At 36.9% G+C, this 16,906-nt stretch overlaps 1 protein-coding gene across 3 annotated transcripts in view; it reads left to right on the forward strand.

The window, feature by feature from the left end:
* The window catches only part of SYT1 (synaptotagmin 1), a 547,301-nt gene that overhangs the window by 478,637 nt on the left and 51,758 nt on the right, over positions 1–16,906 (forward strand). The gene's annotated exons all lie outside the window — the stretch shown is intronic.

Here is a 16,906-nt window from a genome sequence, read left to right on the forward strand (position 1 = left end):
GCTGCCTTCAGCTCAGGTCGTGATCCCAGCGTCCTGGGATCAAGCCCCACATCGGGCTCCTTGCCCGGCAGGGAGCCTGCTTCTCCCTCTGCCTCTACCAGCCATTCTGTCTGCTGTGCTCGCTCTCTCTCCCTCTCTCTCTCTGACAAATAAATAAAATCTTAAAAAAAAAAATTAAAAACAGAATTATCCTATGATCCAACAATCACACTACTGGGTATTTACTAAAAAACAAAACAAACAAAAAAACCACTAATCCAAAGGGATACATACACTGCTGTGTTTATTGCAGCATTATTTACAATAGCCAAACTCTGGAAACAGCCCAAGTGTCTAGTGATAGATGACTGGATAAAGAAGAGCACACAATGGAATATTATTCAGCCATAAAAAAGAATGAGACTTGCTATTTGCAACAACATGGATACAGCTAGAGAGTATAATGCTAAGTGAAATAAGTCAGAGTAAGACAAATACCATATAATCTCACTCATACTTGGAATTTAAGAAACAAAACAAACTAGCAAAGGGAAAGAGAGAAACAAAGAAATAGACTCTTAATTATAGAGAACAAATGGATGGTTACTAGAGGGGAGGTGAGTGGGGAATGTGGGAAAAAGGGAATGTGGATTAAAGAGTACCCTTACCGTGGTAAAAAATAAAAAATAAAAAATTTTTATAAAAAATAAAATGGAAAAAAGTAGAAGGAGGATTAAAAAAAAATAATAACTTAGACTTAAGGGTGTACCACTGTGACTTTGCCAGGAAGCATAAATGAAAATGCCTATAGAAGATATAAAACTTGCCTTTCTATTTCTGAATTTACTTTGTAGGCATGAAATACTATTACGGTCCAATTTTTACATGTAATTTCTTCAAACTCAAATCCCAAAATTAGTGCAAAAGATGTATTAATTAAGGCATAACAAAAAAAAAAAAAAAGTATGTTTGGAAACAGGGCTTGTGTCAAGGTGTTTTTCAAAATGGGAGATCAGGGATCTGTTATCTTCTACCTCCCTACAGGTTAATTTCCTCCAGAGGAAAAAAAATGCGTTTAATTCTTGTGTTCCTGTAATGGTTCTGACAACTTTCATCATCATTTTCAGTTCTGAGATTACAGTTTAGCATATGGACCCAATAAACATATCAGCAGAGAAGTCTTTAGCAAATTACCAAAATGCAGGCAAGAGAATGGGATGTGCTTGAAATAACGAGTCACTTATTTAATTAGGTTAAGAAGACTACCAGGAAATAAGACCCTGTTGTGTTTTTAAAACCTCAGTTGAAAATGTCTGGTTAATGACATGTACATTTTCAAGGAATAAAGAAAATTAGCCTTCTGAAGGCTACCAAAACGTGCCAGCTGTGATACCATTCCAAAGGAGTCCTCTAGGGACCCTGAAAATACATAACGGTTTTGTTAATCATCTTAAAACCTCAAAGAGAAGTCTAAACTACACAAATCCACATAAAGCTTCCTGGTGTTTTACCGAAAGTCTTAGCCCAAGTGTTTGGATTGGTTGAAATCTTTATTTCCGAGCCTGGTAGCATACATACCCCAGGACATCTGGGATTTCAAACAAACCTCTCTGTTGTGTGTTTCGCCTCTACAGTAATCGCAGCTGTTTGTGTACCGAAACATCAACTGATAGAACCAGAACCTTGACAAGCAGGTTTACTAATATGAAGATTACCCGAGAACACACACAACAGTAACCATTATCAAGGGCTTACTCTCTGCCATTCACTGTGCTTACTAGTTTACATGGGGGTACGTTATGTTCCAGTCACAAAATTGCTGAGACAGCTGGTGTCTACCCCCTTGAAAAGCTAGGGAAAAAACTGAGGAAGTTAAAGTTCTTACCAAGTTCTCAGAGTGTAAACGAGTGAACCAGTCACCTACACCAGGCCTTCTAACTCAGAGCAGGTTTTCTGATTTGTAAGCCTAAACCCCCTTTCCAGAAACAATTTGATATCTTTGGAAAACTTTTAGAATTGACCCATCCTACCTAAAAAGATTCCCTTTGCTATTAAGATGATAATTTTAACGCTCATCTTGGCCTGTCTTTCAACACTATTTCAACTCCCCCTAAAAAAGGAGGTAAAACAGCACCTGTCATTTAGATCTTTTGAGAAAATATTAACAGCAGGAACTAATTAGCATACCCTGAAGACAGACAGGAGTTCAGAGAGACGCTCTGGCAAAGATAAAATCTGAAATGTGTTCCCAGAGCATATTCATTCACACTTACACCTTATTCAGTCAGCCAGTCAGCAAATATTTATCACTCCTATCGGTGCAGGGGGTCAATCGAGTCCTTTCCTTAAAGTGAAGACAGCTCTTCTTTCACAGGAATGGAAGAAGCTGTCCTTGCAAACCCCCAATGCAGCTTTGCAAAAGAGGTTCTCCCCTCAACCTTACCATCTCCTAGCGATACCTACTTGCACCTTCTGCCTTCTTGAAACCCCAGATTTCCTGGTCCTGCTTAAGCATTCTCCCATGCAGAATCCCAAGTCAGGCAGAGAAATGTACTATGTGTCCCAGAATGCCAGACCCACAAAAGAGTTCTCCAACGTGTAATCATACCATGTGGTCTGACGGAGCAGAAGTAATAGCTACCTTATTCAGACCTTACCATGCCCTGGCACGGTGCTAAATATTTGACAATCTTGGTCTCATGTTATTCCTGGGATAATTCTAGGCAATATACGCTATCATTACCAACATTTTGCAGCCAAGGTAACTATGGCTTCAAGAACTAAGGAATCTGAAGTCCAGGACCCTAGCTACTGCACCATACTTCTTAGTTCTTGAAAAACTGATGATCAATGGCCTATATTAAGCTATAATACTGTGATTCTGAATTCTCTGATTTCTACTTTAGAAGGTTTTTTTTATACAGCATTAGAGATGCATCTTTTGCTGTCTCCAAAGGAAACTATCCTTTTGTTCAAATGTTAAACTGTATATCTAAACTTCGCAAAACCCTGTAGTTGAGGCCGTCTCAAGTTCCCACTGAATCAGGGAATTATATTATATATATATTACATATATATAATATATCAGGGTATTATATATATATATATAATATATATATAATAATATAAGTATATAATATATAATATATTATATATATATTCTGTGTGTGTATGTGTGTGTGTGTGTGTATATATATATATATATATATATGTATGTATATCAGGGAATTATATTACAATCTCCTCGAAGAACGTAAGAGGACCACCATGGTTGCAAAGGGCAGAGTAGCCAAAGCCAAGGTCCGGGTAGCAACTCTGCCTTGAAATGCAGGAGCAGCTCTACGTACTTAACTTCCCATCTCAGCACATGGCAGGGCAAGGGGCTTGAAGGATTTGAACTCTGAATTTCTGTCAGAATAACATCTGCCAAGAACAAGTCCAGAATGCACCCACAGAGAAAAACCAGCAGCTTTTCATGCAGGTCTTTGTCAAGATAATACCTACACCTGTTGTTGGGCTAAAGCTTTAGATACTCCTGGATGAAATGCCACGTTGGCTATGTGCAGGTTAGGAGCCTGGTTGAGCTACAAAGTACTTGGAAGCAAGCTGATTTTAAGTTGCCATGGCAAAGAAAATGCCGACAATTAGTGTTTTCCCTGTCTTGTTAGGATAGGACTGTCCAGCTGAGAGGTGCCTTTTATTCACACTTCGGGCATGAACAGATAAAATAATAACCACTAATTACAGAGTATTATAATGATCTCTGGCTTCACCTCAGAGGTGCAGATAATCTGACTAGGTAATTACCTCTGACAGATAGGCCCCTGGTCCTCGATTCTCATGTAAAAACCTATTTCATTGCTTGCTGATGAAACTACGGTTGTGGGGCTAAGGGGTGGTGGTGTCTCACAAGGAGGCAGGCTCCTAAGACCATTTTCGTCAGTGGGTGGTCAAGGTACCCCCCCACCTCAGCCCCCCCTCCCCTCACTAAGGAAATGTTTTATAGGGAAATGACCCGGGGCTCTCAGTCATGGGAACAGTTTACTTCAGGGAAATGACTGAATGGTAATAGATGGTTCTCAGGTTGAAGTGGAAGGCATTTCATGAAAATAAGATACATGTGCCCATAGTGCTCTGAAGTTTATTCCTAGTACAAGAACGCTAAAATCCTTATGACACGTTTCCTGAAACATTCTTCTCCCCGACCACCCCGCCCCACCACCCCCCACTAACTCAGGCTCACGTTTCCGTACAATTCTGGACAATGTTCAGAAGGCCCACTAACCTCAGGGACTCTAGAGAAATACAGAAATACATGCTTTGCTCCCTTTCACATTCTCCAGAGAAACTCCTTTTCTGACACCCTAATGTACTTAGCCAGGGAAAAAATGGGTGAATCATTCTGTTCCCTTGTTATTTACTCAAATAACTAAGAATCTATAAAAGGAAAGGGGAAAAAAACAAAACAAAACAAACAAACAAACAAAAAAACAAAGAGAAATCAGAGGAGGTAGAAGAATTCTATATAAAGCTTTCCTCCAAAATGGAGGATGTAGGCATGTGCTACTCTTCTGGAATGATCCCGCTTTGTAAAATGGGGTTTCAGCATTTTTTCCTCTTAGCACTAATGTGAGTATAGGGTTTCAGAGGAAAAAAGCAGATTTGAAACTATGGCAATGATTTGTACTCCAAACACCAAATAGAGATTCGTGGGATTTGATGAAATGTCAATGTCACAGCACAGTCCCCTTTTTGAATTACTAAATAAATTCAAATGTTGCAGAAAAGCAAGCCTTTCTAGACTACTCATAAAATATAAGATTTTTCTCTCAGGTAGTCTGTGGTATTTGGTACTACATATAATATAGGGTCACTTGCCCTCTTCTACTAATGCTCTAAGGGAAATTTACCCACATTTAACACAACTGTTGAAATATTTATTGTTAGCCTGTTAGAGGCCTTAATATGCTTTATAGAACAGACATTGCCATTTTCTAACTATTTTTATCCCAAGTAATAGAGTACAATAGCAAAATAAATTCATATGGTACAGATGGCTATTCAAGCTAATTTTTTAAGTGTTCTTCCTTAAAAAGCAAAACAAAACAAAATCCTTCTGCTTTACTAACTACCCTTTATGAACATTTTGCTGTTGTCCCTTGCAGAAGTGACAGTTAGACAAAACAGTGGAATGATCAGAATTTAATTAGGTTTACTTGTTGTTGCAATAGCTTTTAAATTATTTCTTCTTATGAAAGAGTGAATCCCTAGATTACAGACACATGAAAATAAAGCCTAAACACAGAGAGGAATTTTACTTTGTACTTCTCAGTTTTTAATCATATAAAGCAGTGCCTTTCTAAAAAGCACAAATTCCTCTTTATGAGTTAATAAGATAAATTCACCTCTAGAACACTCTAAAAATGAAACTGTGATAACTGGCTCCTCGAATATAAACTTTCCTGGATCATGCCTACTATCTGGAAATTCTCTGGGAAAACTAGCATCATACAGAACATATTTGTGCTCTAGTTATTCAACCAGAGTACTTACCCTCTTCTGAAGAACTTAATATTGAGGGTATGCTGAGAGGTGATCATTTTAATCTAGATAATTTTTCCAGAAATAAAGAAAATTGAGTCTTAGTAGAAACAAATTCTCCATATACATCATGTTTTCATATTTCACAGAGGGCTGAATTATACCAGCAACAGCAACAATTATTTCCAGCAAGTGAAAAGTTCCCAGCTTTGAAAATACCCAGCAGATTTTAAGTATTTACACTAACCACCTCTTAAACATAGGCTCATCGCAATTGCTAATATGCAAGTTTGTGTAAAAGTCTTTATAGTAGGGGCGCCTGGGTGGCTCAGTGGGTTAAGCCTCTGCCTTCAGCTCGGGTCATGATTCCTGGGTCCTGGGATAGAGCCCCGCATTGGGCTTTCTGCTCTGCGGGGAGCCTGCTTCCTCCTCTCTCTGCCTGCCTCTCTGCCTACTTGTGATCTCTGTCTGTCAAATAAATAAATAAAATCTTTAAAAAAAAAAAAAAAGTCTTTATATTACATATTTCATAAACAGTATAAACCAAATTTTCCATGATTAGATTTGTATGCCAAAAATCACTAAACAGCCTTTTCCGGGTTTTTTTTTAACTCATGGGTATTAAAGACAAAACCAACTGAACAGTTTTGTATTAAACAGAAATGTATCATGTAACAGGGATCTGTAACCAGAGTGGTCATATCTGAAAGAGATATAAAAATGTTTAATATCCACTTAAGCATCAACATGTAAAATCTGCATTCACTGACAAAATATTTAAGTAGCTTTACATTGCCTGACCACATGGGTTAGAGACAAAAATGCTATGGCACAGAGATGGACTTTTGACAAACATTTCTCACGGTCTCTCCTGGGACATCTGAGGCACCATATACTCAGAGCCATGATGATGATTTAATAGTTCCCACATTTCAGGTTTTGAATAGAAGTGTATCAGCAAAAAAGAATGAAAGTTGACTCAGTATCATTGGCAGATGTGAGAAAATATGACTTATTATAGGATAGGTTTAATTGTCTTTCTCCTGAATTACAGACATTATGTTCTTAATCTGTTTATACATAGGTGTTTAATTCCCGATCTTTTGAGTTATTGTTGGATTATTTACTCTTTTCTGGTAATGGTTATTTCCACCAAGCAATTTATAATAATAGCTAATAGGGATGGGAGGAATATTGGGTTACACTATGAAACAAGCAGGTATCAAGAATTTTCTCCCAAACTCTATAGAGACAAGGACTATATAATCAGTTATTGGAAATGAATTCTCGGGATTGTGTATTTTTTTCTATTTGTGGGTGCTCAATCAAGGTTTATGTATATTCATTGATTTTTCAAGTCTGATTAACTTTAAAAATATAACCAGAATCTTCCTGCTCATCCCCCAAAACATCATCCATGCAATTAAAATCGTGCTATCCAAATTACCGATGTCAGAGTGCCAAGATTTATAATTCAAAATGGTGCCAGGGCAAAATTATAAGCCAGACCATATATGCAGGATATTATGTGCTTTAGAATAAATTGGTATATTGGGCCAAAGTTACCAATTTGAGGGGCACAATCAACTGTAGGTATAAATTTCATTACCTGTTTCTTAATTCAGGAAAATATACCTGATATAAGCATAGTACCTGAAAGAAATAAGGGCATGAAAAAAATTGCCTCTGGTGTCTCAGGTGAAAAAGTACATAGTGATTCATAGCTCTCCAAAGATTGCTTCTTTTCCAGCATTTGTTGCTTAGCTGGCCTGTCAGTGAACAAGCTAGAGTCTGTAGCTAAAAGGAAAATAAAATTTGTTATGGTAACTCGGGCTAGCTCAAGATGAAGATGGTGCATGTGAAGGTCATTGCCATGGTCTCCGACCTTGTCTTTGTGCTGTTAGAACTACTCTAAATCAACACTGTCTATCCTGGGCCCTGAATTAACCTGCGGGAGTTTTCCAGTCCCTGGCCCTACTTAGATAAGATTATTTTAAACACCCCCAAAGAAAGGTACAACATCCCTCTGCAGAAATTTGATTCTTAACATTTAAAATATGTTATCATAGAGAATCTAGTTAGAAAGGATACATTTCTAACCCAAAAAAGTTCACAAATATAAGATTCTTTTGGAAATAGACACACTTTTCCCCAAAAAAGTCTTTGGAATTTTTTCCCCCCATTTTCTCCATTTGTTTTCTACTGCATAGACTATCTTCCAAGACCATTAAACTTTTATATAAAATGTTAATAACTACCCTGCATGCCTAGAATTCCCTAGTGTTTAGGTTTTTAAGTATCTTTCACAACCATCATCTCTAACCTCATAATGATCTACAAAAATTCTCAGGGCTGTTTCCTCAAGTTCATCATTTCCACGCATCCCCGCCCAGAGTCGCCCTGCCCTGCTGGGTCGGTGGGCGCCCCTGCCCCACAGTGGCCTAGCTTCCCCTGCCATCCTGTACAAGGCCTATGTCTCTACAGTTCTGTGCCCTTCTCACCCTTCCTGCTTGTTCTCATGACTCGAACTTTACACACATCAAAGACGAACAGCAACTATCATGGCATTTTGCAAAGTCATTCTGAACACATTTGACACAATGAAGTCTGCCCAGCCACCTGCCTGTAGGGGATCAAGGAAATGAACTTGAGATCAGAGACACTTCAAATCACCATCACCATTAATATCTTAACCTGTCTATCTCATCTCAATTTGTCTTCATTTTCAGCATTTCTGGGATCTTCACCCTCTTACCCACCTTATCATCTTTGAATATTTTATGTCACCGGTATCCTTCATAAGAGAAATATTTGACATACCGTACACTTTTGCTTGAAGAGATCACCGCAATCGCGCCATAATGAGAACCATAACCATGGGCAAGTCACATAGCTTGTCCAGACATCAATCTCTCAAAAGAAAAAATTAAACTATTTGACATCTTAAGTCTTTTCATCTTTAAATCAATGATTCTATTATTTTTTTATTTAATAAGCCAGCCTGTTGAAGTCACTGTAGAGAATAAAAATTATATTCAAATAACTTCATATATATATATAAGCTCACATATGAAGCTATTTAAATGTCCGCTATATAGAAATTTTTTAAATATCTCTAGCCAGTTATGATCACAATTTTCTTATTCTATTATTCTTTCTATGTGCATTTGATTAAGGATGATACGTAAAATTTTCTTCATATGCATTCTGTTGGGGATGCTAATTAAGATTTAGCTTATTTTGAAAGTTATTTATAATGTCAGTACATGCTTAAGAAATGCCCAAGTAATAGTTGCTAAGAGAGAGACTATAATATCTATTAAATGGTCTTGGAAATTTCCCTAATATCTAATTATGTATAGATCCAGACTATTCATGCTTGCATACAAATAACTGTTGGGAATTAGAATGGTTTGACCACTGGTACCTGGGCAGCTCAGTGGGTTAAAGCCTCTGCCTTTGGCTCAGGTCATGATCTCAAGGTCCTGGGATCAAGCCCCGCATCGGGCTCTCTGCTCAGCAGGGAGCCTGCTTCCCCCTCTCTCTCTGCCTACTGGTATCTCTCTTGGTCAAATAAATAAATAAATAAATATTTAGAATGGTTTGACCAATACATGAGATTAAGTACACACATTTTAGATCTTTTCTTACAAAGTAGACTTTTATTATAAGATCATATAATCATATTATCAACATATCAATTAGTGATCTATTCAGTCCAAAATCTTTGACACCTTATGATGGACATTAAGTTCTCATAAACAAAGTCACATTGTTACATTAAAATAAAAGAGCCTCCATGTCCTGTGCACATTTTCTTCTATCCATTGTACAAATATCTAAAATGTATGCATATAGCTATAGGGGGTTATAGATTGAGTGGGGTCAGAAAATATCTACAGAGCACTTGAAATAATTCTCCAGTTCCTCGGAGCCCATCTATTACTACTGCTGCCTTTACCTATATCCTTTTTCTCTTATACACATACACACACACAGTTTTTCTTACTTCTTTCAAAAACAAAAACAAAACAAAAAAACACTACTTGTTCCAGGGAAAGAACTATAGGTTTGAAACAGCACAAATTTTGTAGTGGTAGAAATTTTAAGAGGAGTTTCCATGTTCTATTCACAAGAAAAATTTTTGGAAGAAGCCAGTACTTTAAATCCCAGTTTCCAGGGCTAAATATGTTGTTAAAAATATCATTCGAGGACATGATATACATATACATGATTTCAGACCTCCTTTGCTAAGTCTGTGACACACCTAAATCCTGCCATTTAACGAACTCCAATTGAACTCACCCTTGAATGTCATTAAGGATGTGTATTCACAGTGCCAGAAACCTGCCTATGCCATAAAATTCAGAAAAACGTGCTTAGGAAGATTAATCCCACTTGCCATTACACTCCAGGACTCTCTCTACTTGCTACAGAATTGTATGTAATCACATTATTCTCATTCACGTTAACAAACCCTGAGAAGATATAAAAATGTGGAAATATCAGTTCTCTGACTCAAGGCACACTTTCAATAAACTAGGGACTATGTTACTAATCTTATTTTTTAGCAACACGGATGTCACCTTTCCAGTAGGAGCTGTCTATACTTTTCCCTGTATCATGTCTTTGATAGGCTTTTTAAGCCCTAAATTATATGACAGCCAATGACAGCTAAGAGCATTTTTAATTAACTAGAATAACTTAAGATCCTGCATTTGCTAAGTCCTGGATATGAATCAGGCACTGTGTTATGCGCCTCACAGAGAAGATCCCGCCTAATCCTCACAGTAACCCTGGAGGCAGGTACTGTCATTATCATTTTGCAGAGGAGGAAACTGAAACTTTAAGAGCTTATGTAACTGTCCGGGACTTCAGAGGCAGAGCTGGGACTCAGGTTTGTCTGGCTTCTGAATCACTGATCTGTACTGCGCTCTAGCAGCCTACCGACATTCAGGCTTCCTCTCCTAGCTCACCACAGACTGCTCCACCCCATCGCAGGAACACTGCAAATATCCTAGAATACTTCATTCCACGTCCAAGCTCTTCCGTTGAATTCAAAGTCTTTCATGCACTTCATTCCAGCCACCCAGTGCAAATTATGTTCTAGGAGCAATCAACAGTCGTAATGCTCAAGAGCAGTCATGGACCCTGGGCCCAGTGCTTATACGGTTGTTTCCTATCAACAGAATGCATCTGAATCTCCTGGATGACTTGGCTGAAATACAGGTGCTCAGACACACACCCACCCCCCACAGTGATAATGATTATCTCTTGGACAGAGACCCAGGTATCTGCAGATTACTAACTCCATGTTATTCAGTGCAAATTTCTGAAGAATCACCCTTTGGGAAATACTAGCTCAAAGATATACAACAAAACACAAAAGCTAACAAGGTTTTTGTTTTTTGGGTTTTGTTTTTTTTTTTAAACAAACCATAAAAGCAGCTTTTAAAATTCCTTTCTGGCTCTGAAATGTACACATCTGGGGAGGCCAGAATCCTACTGCTTAAGATTTTTGAAATGTGCCCCACCCCCTGGCCCCAAGAATGAAAAAAAACTAATTTAATGAAGAACGACACAGTCCATAGGTCATTAACTCCAAAGTATGTATTAAGAAGATGGCCAAGAGCTAAAGTGGTCTATTTTCATTGTTTTCTGAAAGTGGCAAAGATGCTGCCAAGAGCAAGGACAAGATGACACTATCTTTTGTAATCTCTGTAATAGAATCTTTAGTTGGTCCCTCAACAGTTATGGTAGACAGAATTGCACATGATTACAGCCCTCAGGAAACTGAAAGGAAAATAAGATTTTTATTCATGATAGCAGATTTGTTGTGATCAGAAACCAAGGAATTTTAAAATACCAAGGAGTATAAAACTGCATTTGAGATTTGAAAGACAGTAGACAGAATTCTAGAGGTCATGACTGACAATGAAGTATCAATATAGGGTAATTTTGTAAACTACATAGAAAATATCAATCTGTTGCTAGCTTTCCAATCTCTATACATTTTAAACTCATACTCCAAATATGCTATATCTACACCAAATGAACAGCATGTACCACCACAAAAATAATCTTCTTTGAAGGATGAGTGGGTAACAAATACAGGAGATAGAACAATCTAATCCTAATCATTGTTTCTCCAAAGGAAGAGTTTGGATATTGTTTTAAGAGTGTATCTCCATGCATATTTTCAATCTTTAAAATGTATGTCTGAAATATCTAACTAGGCAAGTTTCCATGGAAATACACTTTGGACAACAATTTTATTTTATTTTTTTTTTTATAAAGATTTTATTTGTCAGAGACAGAGGGAGAGAGAGTGAGCGAGCACAGGCAGACAAAGAGGCAGGCAGAGGTAGAGGGAGAGGGAGAAGCAGGCTCCCTGCCGAGCAAGGAGCCCGATGTGGGACTCGATCCCAGGACCCTGGGATCATGACCTGAGCCGAAGGCAGAGGCTTAACCCACTGAGCTACCCAGGCGTCCCATGGACAACAATTTTAAAACATACTAATAATCACCAACTGTTTTCTAAGAAATGTTTATTTTCTAATATACCTACAAAACCACATCAACTTTTTTTTGACATTGTGAAAAACTACATGTAATATGAGAAGTCATGATGTAGACAGTTTTACTATAGATTGTAACATCAGCTGTTCAAAGAGTATATAAGAACCTAGCAAATACAGATTACGGACACATAAATTATAACAGGAAATGATTTGATAAAGCAAATGAGAACAGGAAGATGGAAGATACTTCTTTACTCCCTACTTGTAACATAAAACTTACTTAAGAGTATAAAGGACAAAGAAAGTATAGAAAGAGAATCGAGAGGTAAACCAATTTAAGACAATGCAAAGTTTAAGAAGACAAATTTTTACATGTTTATATATATAATTTATATAGAGAGATGATTCCGCTTAATTAACAATGATCTGGTTCAGTTAAAGAAATCTGAGATGTAGTCTAACCATGTCTGGATAGACAATCCTGAAAATATTTCTTCGGACTTCTGTCGGCCTCCCTCCATCTTCCCCCACTTCATTCTGCTCTCCCCCTACTCTTTGAAAAAGAGCAAACACTACCAATATTTACCCCTCCGCCAAACCCTCACATCTCTCTGCTGCTCCATTTGGGAAAGTGAGGATCAGCAACCATAGCCATTTCAATGTATACCTTGTTGCTTACTAACTTGAGAGCTCCAGCAGGGACTGCATGGAAGAGAGAATACATTACTTGGCTGCAATCTGTTCTAATGCTTTAGCATCTGGTCCCATGTATTATTTAAATCAGACAAATACATAAACTGTTCACGTAGCCCAGATAGCTGGGTGATAAGTACCTGGTGAATGCTGGAGGTATATAGCTAGGTATTAACTTGAATTGCAATAGACCGGCAGATACGAATATAATTTAGGATATCACTGAAGCAGTTGTCAAAATGGAAATAATATTGCTTTTGCTGGAAAGGAAAAATTGAAAACAGTGAAAATGCACCTAGAAAAAAATTACAGGAAGAAGCTCAAACAGTGTGTCAGGTTTAACCTGTATAGGCAATTGATAAGCACTGATAAAGATAGATTGCTATACAGTATATGACAGTCTGCAGATGATTCAGTATCCAAATATGAACCCATTTAAACTCATAAAGATCAATACCAATCAGAAGTTGACAACACATGTCCTACCCTTTATTCTCACATCTCATTTTAGAGCATGACACATTTCAAAATCATACATTTAAGAATGCCTGACTACTGAGATAGGAACGCATCAATTTGGCTTATTTTATGTTAAAGAAAACTTATTTCAGTCCACATCAACAACCTGAAATACCTAGTTAGAATACATCAAAAAAGATTTCCACAGCATCATTTCAAAAAACAGATGATGGGTTTTCCCTCTTACCACTGAAACGCTAAAACAACTGGACCATAAATTTAATCTTACCAATGGTATATCTGCACTCCAGTTGTTTCGCTAATCATTAGTATTTAGTCATTAAATGGATTAGCCTGTCGATATAAAATTACTTCCATAATTATCAATAAAATTAAGGTTAAATAGATGAATCTCATTAGAATCCCAATGTTTGAAAAATTTTTATACACTATACATATAATTTTATATCATTTTTTAATGCCAAGTGATTTTTTAAAAATATTTTTATTTATTTATTTGTCAGAGAGAGAAAGCGCGAGCACAAGCGCACAAGCAGGCAGAGGCAGAGAGAGAGAAGCAGGCTCCTGCTGAGCAGAGAGCCCGATGCGGGACTGGGTCCCAGGACACTAGGATCATGACCTGAGCCAAAGGCAGTGGCTTAACCAACTGAGCCACCCAGGCGTCCCGATTTTTAAAAGTCCTGATACATAGCAGGCATTAAGCACATTTTCTTTACTCTCATTTGACAAAAGGTAGAGAAGAAGATTGGTTATAGAAGAGACATAAATCAATCATGTCTGCACTACAAAAATTCTTCTGAATGATTTCATTGTAGATTAATTAGTAAAATAGAGAGCTCAGCATTTATAGACCTTACTACTAATCTCTGATTAATGAAAATATTTCTTCTCCTATTCTATGTAAGGTATATATTTTATTCAAAGAATATAATGAAAGGAAAAAATGTACAGGAATATCAAGGGGAAGGAAAAACAAGTTGATGTGTAGCATATCAAAAGTGAATTTTTAGTAAACAAGGTCTTCAGACCACACTTGGGGAAAAAAAAAGATACCCAGATTTTACTAAGTTAGTCATTGTAATAAAGTTAAGAAAACATTCTTATAATCCATGAGACAATCATGACTTTGTCTTAATATGGCTGCAAAATACTCAGTAATACTTTGCCCAGTAGTTACTATACCTAGACACATAATTTTTAATTGGTTAATGCTCAGACATGAAATTATCTATATCCATCTCTAAATCAAATGTTTTAATACTTTAGAAACTGAGGTATTTATTATGTAAACCATTTTATGGGCTTCAAAGAGTACATGAACAGATTTCCAGGCAACAGTAAGGAAAGGCTTATTATCATCTGAGATCGCCCCACCACACCACAGGATGATTGACTGAGGTGGTTCCTACATAACTGATACTTTGTATTTCACTTCAATACATGCTAGGAGAATATATTTGACAATTTTGTAGCACATTTTAATATTAAAATATTGAAATATTAAATGGGATATTGGTCCAGACTTTCTGGATCTTTAGTACATCAGAGTTTCCCCCAGCAGATTTTTAAAATACAGATGCCCAGGCTCTATCTCAAGAGAGAGAGCTGAAGATTACAGGAAACAATTTTTTTTTAATGTTTCCCAGGTAATACTAATCTAGCACAAAACTAGGTTAAATGAAATCATTCTTTTTCTGATTAAGAATAAAGAAGTAGGGGCGCCTGATGGATTTTTCCTAAGTCTAGGTGATGTTCTAATCTCAACAGCTCTGATTCTAGGAAAAGTTTACATTATGTATTCTATAATCAACTTTAAACTCTGTATTACTATGTAGAGTTGAAATCTCTGGTTTTGTGTTTCTTAGAACATTTTTAATTTAGTCTTGTAACTGGATGAGGTTATATTATGTTCCTGTTACCAACATTAGATTCTGAATTGTTGTTTCAAGCTAAAAGTTGGCCTTCTGACTTAATTTATTTCTAAAGGCAAAATATCCTTTTTGTTACTACCAGTTATAGTCCATTTGTCCTTCATTACACTTCAGACAGAGTGATCAGTATGCAAGGTCAGTCTGATCCACAGAACAGGAGAACATTGGGGCAGGAGGGCCCTTGCTACAACACAGCTAAGCTCCTCTGAACTCCCAGGGAAATCTGTTCAAACACCATTGAGGGAATTTCACACGTAGGTCAATAGAATAAGAAGGTCTATGCTAAATTCCTATCAGTTACTAACTTGTTTTTAATAATTTATTTGGCTTTCACCCACATTTAATTTATTATTATGTTCAATTAGCCAACATAGAGTACCTCATTAGTTTTTGATGTAATGTTCAATGAATCATTAGTGGCATATAACACCCAGTGGTCATCACAACAGGTACCCTTCTTAATACCCATCACCAAGTTACCTCCCTCCCCCATCACCTGAAATTTATTTGGCTTCTAAGCAAGTATCTTTAAAAAAATTTTTTGAATTATTATGTTGAATTCTTAAATTATCCTGGCTGTGCATGATCAGCCAACTGTATTTTCCTGGGTTTACTTTTGGCACCTGTGTCTTAATGCCCATTATGGTGGAAAATATGCAATAGCAAATCAGTAGAGGTCTGCTGATCAAAACAAACATTTATAGAATATGATCTCAGTACTCCAGGAAAAAAAAATTAAGATATGATTAATGTTTACTTACATAAATCAACATATATAAAATGTTGTCAACAAGAGATACATATCAAACATTTGCAGACAGGACTTATTAAGGAAGAAAGTTTTCAGGGAGAACTCGTTACTATTTAAGAAAAGAAAAGATGTGGTGTATGGAACGGCAGATTTTAGAAATGAAGGACTTTCAGGAGAAGGGAGAACTTGCTATTGGGAACCAGAAACAATTCTTTTCTCTCCAACAGTGATTTAACAATATTTTTTCACAGCTTTTCTAGCTGCTCCTTCCCCAAACTTCTATTTGCCATCACTCTCCAGCTCGAGATGATACAAATCACCAGTACCATGAAAATAAATCATGTCATTTCAACTTCCGCCTAGTCAGTGTAGGCAACATTAATACACAGTTCAGTACTGTTGTGCCCGGTCTCCTTTGAAATTCTGCAATCTTAGAATCCTATTATTTCAAAACTATTTCTTTTCTTAGGAGATCAGGATAAAGGGGGGAGGAGAAGGAATACTGATCTTCTCCTTGGTCTTTCCAAGTTTTAGAAGGATTATTGATACTGTTACTTATAAGTGCAGATGATTATAGGACCCTGCAACAAGCCGTCTGTGGTCATTTGAATAATTTTTCCCTCTTAAAATTTCAATCATTGTCATCAGCAGATGTCGAAGAAAATATTATGATAAAGTCAAAAATCAGAGGTGATGTTCCTGTTATTTAGAACTCATATTTAATTTTCTCTAGAAGTCAATTAAACTGTTCAAGTACATTGCCAAGAAGGAAAAAACTCGCACTGGCTTTCTTTATATTAGGAACAGTCAACACGTCGACATTGTTCCATTTATCTCATCTTCCAGAACATATCAGGGGAGAAAGCAAATTAAGTCTTATCATGATGACTATTGATGGGTTTTTAAGGCTTTTTTTTTTTTCCATATATAAATGGGGAAAGAGATTAAATCCTCATGTGGTAAATATTACAGAGTAAAGAATCAGCTCTCAAACTTGGGCATGCTTCAGA

The sequence above is a fragment of the Mustela lutreola genome, chromosome 8 (genome assembly GCF_030435805.1).
Source record: "Mustela lutreola isolate mMusLut2 chromosome 8, mMusLut2.pri, whole genome shotgun sequence".
In the NCBI taxonomy this organism is placed as follows: domain Eukaryota; kingdom Metazoa; phylum Chordata; class Mammalia; order Carnivora; family Mustelidae; genus Mustela; species Mustela lutreola.